This window comes from Urocitellus parryii, chromosome 8 (assembly GCF_045843805.1).
Source record: "Urocitellus parryii isolate mUroPar1 chromosome 8, mUroPar1.hap1, whole genome shotgun sequence".
In the NCBI taxonomy this organism is placed as follows: domain Eukaryota; kingdom Metazoa; phylum Chordata; class Mammalia; order Rodentia; family Sciuridae; genus Urocitellus; species Urocitellus parryii.
In genome coordinates this window covers 33426538-33436224 of record NC_135538.1, presented here as the reverse complement: position 1 = coordinate 33436224, position 9687 = coordinate 33426538, and the positions used below count along the sequence as shown (strand labels likewise).

The 9687-nt window shown below is 41.6% G+C and overlaps 1 protein-coding gene across 1 annotated transcript in view; it reads left to right on the top strand.

Moving 5' to 3' along the window:
• The first annotated feature begins 4157 nt into the window (after window positions 1–4157).
• The window catches only part of Tmem200a (transmembrane protein 200A), a 69841-nt gene continuing 64311 nt past the window's right edge, over window positions 4158–9687 (top strand). The window contains exon 1 of the mRNA XM_026381500.2: window positions 4158–4295. The gene's annotated coding sequence lies outside the window, so the exon portion shown is untranslated. The remainder of the gene's footprint in view (window positions 4296–9687) is intronic.

The following is a 9687-nucleotide window of genomic DNA, read 5'->3' as shown; positions in this document are numbered from 1 at the left end:
TTTTTATTTTCATTTTGCTATAGGATTTCACTAAGTTGCTGAGGCTGGCTTCAAGCTGGTGATCCTCCTGCCTCAGCCTCCTGAGTAGCTGGGATCACAATCATGGGCCACCATGCCTAGTTCCCTTCTAGCATTTTTAACAGGTATGCTGACAGTGCCCCTTAGGCAGAAGGAATCTTATCAGGTTTATTATCTCATCAGGAAGTTAATACAGAATTTATAAAATATTTAAGTCGCCGCATCAGTCTTAACATTATAAGGCATCTATTTGAGAGGGATTAGCAGTCTCAGTTGCACATTTGATGAACAGAAAAAGAATTAGCAACAGCTTTCTTCTGCTACATCTACTACACTATTAGCCAATTATACCTAATCAAAAGAAAAAAAAATATGACAAACTGCTATTCCAAATCACAGTGAAATAAAATTATCTTAATTTATTTTAAAATGCATTTCCAATGCCCCTTTCTCTTTATTGTATTCATTCTACACATTTTCTTATTTCAAGGATAAAATCAGAAAAATAGTTTTCTGTTTTGCCTTTATTCTTCTTTGTCCCCTACTTTAAAACAGCAACCACGGCTGCCAGCAGAGGAACCTCAGGGGCTTTAAAACTATCAATCTATTTCACAGCAGGAGCAAAGTAATTCAGATAAAAGTCAAGCAAACAATTCCAGTTATTTCCCCTATTGAAGACATTTTTATTTTCTGGTTGAGGACCCCTTCTCAAATTTGGGGATACTGTGGAATATATTTGTTGCAAAAAGTGGGTATAATTTCACACACAATTTCTAACAGGCTTTCTTTTAGCCTTGTTATCTGATCTACTTAAGAATACTCATTTTCATTCCAATGTATGCTTCCACTTTTCATTAAAATTCTATTTCCATCCATTAGAAAACATTTATAATTTACCAAGATTGCGGATGTTGATCTTCATAGTTTGACATTTTTTCCTCAAGATAATGAGACTTTCTTTCTTGACCATACCATTAAAACAAATTTGTGGAGTGTGTGTGTGTGTGTGTGTGTGTGTGTGTAATTAAATGTGTTGAGGATCTATGTAATAGATGAGAAGAATCTTAATATTATAAATTATTTTAATAAATTTCTCAATAATATTTGAAAATAGGTAATTTGCTTCTACTTAAGGAATAGGAAATATTAGGTTCAAAGTCTTTATTTTAGGTGGTTAAACTTGAATGATAGGGAGGATCACCATCTTTCCACCATACGGTTTTCTAAGATGGGTTTGTTCTAGTGGAAGCTTACACATCTCAAGTAGATACAGAAAACAACATCAATAACAAAAACACATTATGTGTGAAGTACAGTGCTGATTTGATGGTAAGAGATAGGAAATAGTTAATTCTCATCTATTATTTCAAAAGTGGGTGTAGAACTAAAATTTAAAATCCATTACTGGCATATTATATTCACTGGGCTCTTTTCAGATGGAAAAAATATTGGCCATTAGCAAAGATTAAATAATTTACCTGAGCTTACATTGAGCACTCAACTCCAGAAAAGTATATCTTGGGAGTTGCTTGGACTACTGTAAGTGTAGATAATCCTCAATTTATATGACATTTTATCTCAATCTTCACTGAGACTAATGGTCATCATTTTTAAAGAAATTTAAGTAATTTCCTTTTGGTTCTCTTACCTAGTCCATCTTTCTTCTTTTTCTATTTTTGGTTGAATCACTGAAATCTAAGTTTAGAAACAAGAAATCACTGCCACTGAGCATAAGAATATGCTTATTTCTTTTTTCATGGTCCTCATCAGTCTCTTTTTGAAGAATGCTAAGCCACTAAATGCCTAAAATGGCTCCATGGCCATGGTAAATGTTTCACTGCATGTTTCAAAGAGGGTGTCAAAAGGATTTTTCTGCACACTATGAGCCTATTATTCATTAAACTAGTGAGAGTTATCAGGAAGTGTTCATTCTTAGGATCTTTGTGGAGAAATGTGGCTTCAGGTACTACTTTATAAAATGCAGTGGCAGCAGCTAGTAGGAAAGCCCAGTGGACTCATGTGCCTTTAGAGGGGTTTCTTGACAAATGTGTAAGAAAACCTAAGAGTATTGAGCAGGTGGCTCTGGGCAAAATAGTACTGGATGCACATGGACTAAAACTAAAACCACAGATGGGTTAGAAAGGTGACTCATTTCTCCACCCCACTCCAATTCTTTGGTCCCCTCCTTTTTTTTTTTTTTTTTTTTGATATAAGGGATTGAACCCTGGGAGCTCAATCCCTCAGTCATATCCCCAATCCTTTTTATTTTATATTTTGAGTCTGGGTCTCATTAAGTTGCCTTTTCTTTTTTAAAAAAATATTTCATCTATGAGATTTCTACTCAAAAGTAATCTGCAAATTATTTTACTCAAAGCAAAGTTTTACCCCAATAAGTCTATTTCTTTTTTAAATAACTGTTTATTTATTTATTTTAGTTGTAGTCGGACACAATACCTTTATTTCACTTTTTTATGTGGTGCTGAGGATCGAACCCAGGGTCCTGCAAGTGCGAGGCGAGCGTTCTACCGCTGAGCCACAATCCCAGCCCCCATACCAGTAAGTCCATTTCTACAGTCTTTCTACATCGCCATGTCTAATTTCTAAGATTTTCTTTTAATGTGGAAATTTTTGTACGGAAGACCGCCCCCTCTCCATACATTTTCTACCCCGGAAGTAGACTTTTCTCAAAAGTGATATCAGCAGATCATATATTGAAATACACAAATAGACAGCAACAGAATACCATATTTCCTTCCAGTTTATCACTTAAAAACATCCAGGAACACACAGATTTACCATATCACTACCGCAGGGGGCTGGTGTGCTTTGCACACTCCAGTGTGGTGGTTGAAATATTCAGTAATTCAGAATTATACGATAAACTTATTGAATTGACCTTCATGTATACAGTCATCACTCTATCTCTGCTGAATTGGGGGTAACTATTGTATTATTTGACGAATAGGGCACAGTTTCCACTCACTGAGACAAGGAGGAGGGGCAAAGTCAATCCCACGTTGACTTTGACATTTGGAGTTCAACTTCAGCATTGTTTATTGGAGCCCTGAGCGACTTAATCCGCCTCAGTCCTAGCTCTGACTCCTCAAGCCCTGGACCCTCGTTCCACACTCCCCAGGGCTGGGCACTGTGGGCAGTTCTCCACGTGGGTCTGGTTTGGTTCTTTCTCAGCAGCACTCGCGCAGCCGCCAGGGGGACCCCGACCCGCCAAGGTGGCATCTGATAAGAAAGCGTCTGAGGGGCGTGGAACCGAGGGTCCTGAGGCGCCGGCTCCAAGAAAATCCCCAAATCGGCCGGGGCTCCCCCAGTGCAGTAGGGAACCGCAGGACCGGGATCTCTGACTTTGGAACCCGGGTCCGGCTGCAACCAGAGGCGAGTGGGTGTGTCCGTTTCCGCCCTCTGGCCTTCAGCCCTGCGAAGGGCGCCTGAAAGCGGTACTTTGTTCTCCAAGATGGATTTTGTCGGAGGCTGATCTGGGCTCTAGAAGTGCAACTTTGCGACTCGGGGGCACATCGGCGAGACTGGGGGTCCTGAAGCGGAAGGAGTGGATTCTGTTTGCATTCTCCAGGAAGAGGGGGCCGGCGGGGCCGGAGGAGTTCCCACGGGTCGTGGGTGGCAACGCGATTGACACCACACCGGTCCCGAGCGCGCGGCGACGCTCCTGGAAGCCCGCCCCGCACCCCTCCCCCAGTTCTCCCCTTCGAGGTTTCGGGATTGAGATCTGGGGCTGGGATCCGTCAGGAGCCTAGCAGAAAACTTTCCCTCCCAGACCCAGATACCTTTTGTCTTTCTTGGAAGCGGCGGCAACGCCTGAGCAGTGGTCCCTTGCCCCTGCCTCGCTGGCTGCCCTCGGTGCCCGTGCCCTCGGTGCCCGCGCCCTCGGAGGGCAGGAACGCTTGGACTCTGCGCCCCCGATGGCGGCGGCCGGCGACCCCGCAGCCCCGGGCGGGCACAAGCAGCGGCGCGCCCCCGGGTCCGAGGCCTCCGGCGTCACCCAGGCGCGGGGGTAGGAGCGACTGCACCCCCTCCGCCCGCCCCCTCGCCTGACTCATCCGCCCCCGGTGACCGCGCCGAGTCGGCTGCCCGAGCCCCGCCAGGATGGGTAGGGAGACCGCGGCTGCTAGTGGCTGCCAGGATTCCTGCTGACGCCCCCGACCCCACCGCCTCCTTCTCTGCCTCCGGAGGCACCCGCCGTCGGGACAGCTCGAGGAGCGAAAACCAAGAGGTCACTGGACACCGAAGCTCTGCGCTCACGACAGGTGAGGGGGCAGGAAAGAGCGCTGCTGGGCGTGGGGAGGTAGGTGGGCAAGCCCTGTGGCTGAAACGGCACGCTTCTTCAGCCTCCTCTCCTCCCCTCCGCCTCAGCCTCCAGAGTTAGGATAAACACTGACGCCTGAAGTTTGGGAAATAAACCAAGTCCGACATCCGTTCTGGACTCCTAAGTCCCCAGAGCGCAAGAAAAGCCTCACGGGGCAGCCTCCGAAAACCCGGAGTCCTGGTGTGCCTGGCCAGGTTTCTCCAAGCTACACCCTCCTTTGTTTCGGTTCCAGGGAGTCAGCATTCTCTGTAAAGATGTCCATGTCGTTAATATATGGCAGAACAAAGTATGGGCAGGGGTTCCTAAAGCAGTATCTCTGTGTGGTTGTACCTACATGGGCAAAAAAGGAGAGGTGAAAGCAATTATTTGCAAAATTCAGCATTACTGTTTTTTTTTTCCCCTGTAAAGTCTGTCCTTAAGAGAAAAGGTTTGCAAGATTTGCTTCATTAATCATTCTTTTGGGATAATTAATTGTTCAAGCCAACACTTCACATTGTGTGGGCGCAATCTCTCTGTTAGTATTTGCTGCACTTTGATTTAGAGAAGTGTGTGTGTGTGTGTGTGTGTGTGTGTAATAATGATAATTCATTGTTCAGTAGCAGGCATTGGTAATGTCAGAAAGAAAGACAGGTGCATACACACACACACACACACACACACACACACACATATATATATATATATATATATATATATTAATTGGAATGTGCTCCTCTACACTTTAGTGTGGTGTATTTAAAATGTTGGTATTACCTTGTCATTTCTTCTGAAAACGTTCAGAAGTAGTTGTGGATAATATTTCAGAAATCTACAGATATTGTTTGTCAGTAAGTATATTTAACTTTTTGGTTTTGCAGTCAAACCAAGTTCATAAGTTCACTTTCTGTAGTATTTTTTGCATAAATGTTAACAATGCCTGTGAGTGCTGTTTTCTTTAATGGTTTGTCATTTTTTGCATTGTGAAAACACATAAAATGTCCTTCAGTTTGTTATTCAGGTGCTGATACTAGAAAATAATACCATTTTGTAAAAAGTAGGCTAAATTTTGAAACTTTTAAAACTTTGCTTCATTTTTCCACTACTGTTTACCCATACCAAGCATCTGGTAGTAGTTTCATGCTTTTCGACAACTCAAGTGAGAAATAGGAGTTCTTCTAAACAGAAAATAATGCTTCCGTTAAGTGGAAACTATAGTTCAATATTTTAGCAATTTTATGTTATGGGTGTTTTACTTTTAAAAATGTATAATGAAGTGAGGAGAATTTTTCATTCTTTTAATTAGAGATTTATAGTTTTATATATAGTAATTGGGTTCATCCTGACAAACTCATATGTGCATGGAAATCCTTTTTAGTTCATGATTCCCCTCTCCCTTTTCCTCCAGTCCTTCCAAGTCCTGCTACATAGCTTAAAATCATGAGATAATTTAGTTATAATTTGTATTTTTGGTTATATAATTATCTTCATTGTCTTTGTATCTAGTCTGGGAAAGCCTTCACTAAAGAAGAAATTGATATGTAGAAAGTCTCTGTATGCAATTTTCAAGCAGTTGGGACAGAGAAGGCTTTACCTGTTGCTTCTGATGCAGGTCTAGGTAAGTGCAGAGTATCCAAAATATACCAGAAATCAGAAAGATTTAAAAGATCAGGCAGGATCACCGTAAAAGGGGGTGGGTGCACTTGTCATTTCAATTTGGAAGAATTTTTAGAGAAGTGTTGAATGCTTCAAGAGTTACATGGCTATATTTGGACTTGTTTAGTTTCAGGATTTTGACAATAGCTCATTGGACAGAGAAAGATGACTACTAACATATAAAGTAAATGAATTTCAATTGATTGGTTAAACTCTCTCATTCCCAGGGGAAATCTTAGCATAAGGAAAAAAGAAATTCGTATTTTACTTATAGAAACTGATAAGGACAAAGATAGAAGCAAAAAATCACCTTTTTATATCTTAAGCAAAAAAGATAATATTAAGTCCTCATAGCAAGTAATACATTTTCACATTATTTATCAAACAATGCAAAATGTAAAAGAGGATATAGTTTAAAAATAAATTTCGTGAACTGTTACTCACTCTAAGCAAAATATATTGGGAAAAAGAACTTGTGTAGTGACAGAAAAATAAACCTGCAATGAGATCGACCTTTCATTTTACTGAGGAATATGTGATTTGCAGTTTTATTAAGTTTATCCACTTGTTTCTGTACTTAAAATATTTTTTGTTTGCTGAGATCCGAAATGTGCCCCAACACTCAGAAAACATCAAAGGGGCTTTGCTGGGGTGCCATGCAAGCTAACAAACACTCTGATGGTAGGTTCTGGGCTGGTGGTGACGGGTATGGTCAATATGCCACAGGTCACCTAGCAGAACAAGGGTGTCTGTGAGCACCAGGGAGCTGCTTCGGACCAGGGAACAGTATGGTGTTTTGCAAAGGGCAAGGAATGGGGAGCTGTCATCTTGACTGAGCTACTGATTACATGTCCCAGTAAAAGTTCCTTGACCTTTGTGGAAGAAAAAGTACTTTGGACTGGTGACCTTTACATTCTTTTAAAATACTGCATGATGAATTCTGATGGAATTAAAGGCAGGGAGAAATCAGAATGTGTGTGGGGGATGTGACTTTACAGTTGGAGGGAGGCAGGTTGGAGGATGTGCTGGTTGGAAGGCATGGATAATGGCTGTGATGATAGGTAATAAAGGCGATTTAGCCTAAGGCATCTGGCCCATCATTCATTATCTGAGTTGACAATACAGAATAAAATAATAAATACCAATTTTCACTTGGTACTTGATGTTTTTTGATGAGTCTTTACAAATAATGGCAATTGATTTTCATAGCAACCCTCCGAGGTAATTAGAGCAGAAAGGTGACAAAACCAAGACTAGTACTGCAAAGCAAGTTTGCATCAGTATGAGCCATTGACTTTCTGCAGGGTTTATAGAGATAGCAGAAGCTAATGCACACTTCAGAAACCCTGAATAAACAGGAGAGAAGGATAAGGTTGGTGTCAGATTTCTGTGGAGGTTGAATTTCTGAGTCAAAATTTAGCTTACATTTTCAAAGACAAGAATCTCCAATTATGAGACTAAGATGCCCAGAAGGACCTTAAGTTCACAGCATATATGTTCATTCTGATTGCTCCAATTTTCACTTCCCCCCACCTCATTTCCTTCCCCTTCCCTAGCAGATTTCTGGGAATATGTCGATCACAGAGTAATTGATAAGACTAGTTCAAGAGCTTTGAGTACCACTGGAAAAAGTAAATATCCATAACTTCAATAAAGGTGAGGATTCTTGTGTTAATTAGTGGGGAGTGTTCTAGTAGCAAGTTGTGCTTTGGAAACTTTGTCCCCAAAGGTGAAATTATGCAGAAAACATAAGAGTGTAGCCAATTGTGGATCCATACATTTCCTCTGCAGTACCTTCTCACTCTGTCCTGAACACCAGTTGTGTCAAGAATCCCCCGCCCCGTACCACCACACTACCCTGTGTTTTTCTGGGAGGGAGTTCGTCAGGATTCATTTAATTATGTGCACAAAGAAACTGCATCTACCTAGGTTAAACAAAAAGGATTTATTGACAGACATGAATGGAAAGTCCAAAAGTGGACCTTGTTTTAGTCACAGCTGGAACCAGAGATTCACATGTCTTGTAGGGTTATTTCTTCCCTTTCTCATTTCTTAGCTCCACTTCTCTCTGTATGTACAGAGATAGATCACTGTTGGAAGTTACAAGACTCCACTCTTGGGTTGGGGTCCATAAGAAAGAAAGATCCTGTCTCTTCCAGATTCTGTTTGTGTGACTCTTTTGGAAGGATTCTGAGTGGCCTTGCTTTGTGGTTATGGCATCAGTCTCTATGTCCAGCAGAGATTTGCTTCTATGATAATCTCAGACTAAATCTTGTACCCAACTTTGTGTATATGTGGTTCTGGTGGTAGCCAGATTGGGAGGAGGAGGCTGGTCCATGAGGGACAATTCTATTGAGATCACATAGAAATGTGATTCTCTCAAGAAAATGATGCTGCCAATTAAAAGTAACATGTCTCTTACTGTTGATAATTTCTCTTCTTACACAAAGATGTGGAGTTTGCCCATGGAGGCAACTCAGGTACCCAAAGCTGTTCAAGTTCCGATAGTGGGACCTTCCTCCTAACCAAGGTGATATTCAGTGATGAAATAATTCCCTCCTGCCTAGGCGTGTTAAAAGAAGTGTGATTTCCAGAATAATATTGAACAAGGAGTCCCCAGTTTATCCATATCAGTGTACTATTAGCAAATCCCTGTGCTTTATTTCCAGCCTAGGGATTTCATTTTCAGAAGCTGCCCATCTGGTCATTATGAGATTGAGGACCTTTGCTTTGGGCATTGTAGACCAGGGAAAACTCAAACATGGAAGTGATGTGATGAATCCAGAAATATTATTTATGCAGTTCATTGGGTTTGTTGGAGATGGGCTAAGGGGGAGCAGCTGGCACAACTTAGGGTTTGTACTTAAGATAAGATATTGGATCCCTACTTAGAGTATTGATGGAAACTGTGTGTGAGCAGCATTATGAATTTCTGGTGAGGTTTTATAAGTCAGGATGAAGAAGTATCTGTGTTAATAGAAGCATTTGTGGAATGGAATGAGTCAGAAGGGACCGGACCAGGAAGACAGGCTGGGCCAGTAGGTGAAATGGTTGTGCATGGTGGTAGATAGGTCAACATCAACTGGATTGTGTAGAAAGGCAGCCAGTGGTCACTCTGAGTCCTAGAGGCACGTGTAGAACTGACTTTTATTGAGGACCTACCTGGTATGGGAGATCCTGTGTTGTATGCTTTGAGCTCATTGTATTATTTAAACTTCATAACATCCCTCTAAAGTAAGCAAATTAAAAGTTAGGGGAGGTAGGTTTACTCAAGATTATGTTATTATTAAGTAGTAAGTCTGGAATTCAAAACCTGGAATTTTGATGCCACACCCTGGTATGTAACCACTATGGAATACCATCTCTCAAACCCACTGTATCCAAACTAGATAATGGACTCAAAAAGCCTTCTATTGTGCAAATCAGGCTTCCAGAGTACAGGGCAGACATAAGTTGTAGAATACAGGTTATTAGAGTGAAAGTGCAGAGTGTCCATGTTCAGAGAAAAGATGGACAAGGGTGACAAGGTAAAACCTTAGCAAAGAATATCATATAGATTCTTGGTTTGGGGGTTGGGGTATAGCAAGGAAAGGGATTGGGGGCAGTATCAGGAAGTTGAGCAGGTGGGCAGATCAATAGAACAACTGACTTTTGATTGTTGATCTGAGAACAGGAGCTCTGCCATCTGCTCTGGCTTTAAA